The sequence below is a fragment of the Arachis ipaensis genome, chromosome B03 (genome assembly GCF_000816755.2).
Source record: "Arachis ipaensis cultivar K30076 chromosome B03, Araip1.1, whole genome shotgun sequence".
Lineage (NCBI taxonomy): Eukaryota > Viridiplantae > Streptophyta > Magnoliopsida > Fabales > Fabaceae > Arachis > Arachis ipaensis.
In genome coordinates, this window is record NC_029787.2 from 8,932,752 (window position 1) to 8,934,614 (window position 1,863).

Below are 1,863 nucleotides of genomic sequence, written 5' to 3' on the forward strand. Positions count from 1 at the left end.
TTGTATCTATAAAGTAAAATATATTTTTTACATATTTAACCCACTAAATCCTAAAACAAAAGAATTTGAGTTTAGTTAAAGAATTTCATAAATTTATAATTCAAACCAATTCTTATTTTATATATAGAGGTAATGACCAAATCAGTACTCGAAAGATTCAAATGCTGACATTTTATTGGTACCTCACTATTGTTATTGACAAAATGGTCCTTAAAAGGTTTTAAAATTTGACAAGCATACCCACGAGTTCACCGGAGCACATTTCCAGCAAGCACAGTGCTGATGTGGCCACCGTATTTTGGTGACTTGGCAAACCACCCCCAAAGTTCCCTCTCCAACGCACACTCCCTCTCCTTCCCTCTCCCTCCCTGTCACAACCCCCATCCCCAACGCACACTTCTCCCTAATCGCAGTCCCCGCCGCATCACAAGCCCCTCCCCAAGGTACACTTTCCCTTCCTCCCTCAACACCACCATTCACAGCAACAACAACTTTAACATCAACAGCAATAACAACCTTCACCACTCTCTCTCTCTCCACCACTCCCGCTTCCCCAACGCACACTTCCCTCTCCCTCCCTCAACACCACTATTCACAGCAACAACAACCTCAACATCAACAGAGTTGCCCCAAATCATGAATTGTCCCAAGTTTTTAGGTTAAATTATCATTCAAAAAGATTAATCACAATAAAACTCAGAAACAAATTCATATACAATAATCAAAATAAAATAAAATAAAATAAAATAAAACTTAATACAGACACCACCAAAACAAGAATAGAAGAAGAACACCAGACATAGAGGGGGCAGGACACGATAGAGCCAAGATGGAACCCAGACAGAGGAGGCATGGCAACGACTGGGGACTAGCAGCAAGCAGATACAAGCAGTGAAGGCGACAGCGGTGGAGGTGTGCAGACAACGCAATGCTACGAAGGAGACACTGGCGGACGCAGAAGACCCGACGACGAGATGGCGACAGTGCGGTGTCGATGACACTGGCTCTGTAAGACTGAGAAGGTTGAGCTCTACTGTTGTTTTGGGGGAGAGTTGAGAGTGTGAGACACTGTATTAGGAAGGAGATTATAATTCAAAGAGACAAGGGAAGGGGATTAGGGTTTAGAAAGGGGGATTTTGGACTGAGGAGGGGGACGTGCGTTGGAGATGGAGAATTAGGGTTAGAGAGGAGGAGGGAAGAATTAGGGTTGGGGAGGGGGGAGAATGCATTCAAGAAGGGGAAGGGGGGAGTGCGTTGAGGAAGGGGAAGGAGAAGGAGAAGAATTAGGATTAGAGAGAGGGAGGGAAGGATTAGGGTTGGGGAGGGGGGAGAATGCATTCAGGAATGGGAAGGGAGGAGTGCGTTAGGGAGGAGGAAGGACAAGGAGAAGAATTAGGATTGGGGGTATTTGCCATGTCATCAAAATGTAATGGCCATGTCACACTGTGCTTGTCAGAAATGTGCTCTGGTGAACTCGTGAATACGCTTGTCAAATTTTAAAATCTTTTAAAAATCATTTTGTCAATAACAATAGTGAGGTATCAAAATGTCAGCGTTTGAATCTTTCGGGTACTGATTTGACCATTACCTCTTATATATCACAAACAAAAGTTTTCATTTCCAAATCAAATATATTCCAATCTAGTCCAAATAGACCGTTACGCGCGGGAAAAAGATCCAATGTAGGCCGAATCCCAGATAATTTATTATCCTGACACCGTTGGCTACTTGGCTTTCATAAATCTATGCTCGAAAGAAGTGTATGCAGCTGGTGGATTTAGAAGCAGCCAGTAAATTTTGTGATTTATAATTATTAATTAGTTATTATTTATATTTTAAATAGTATAAGATTTTATCTAATAA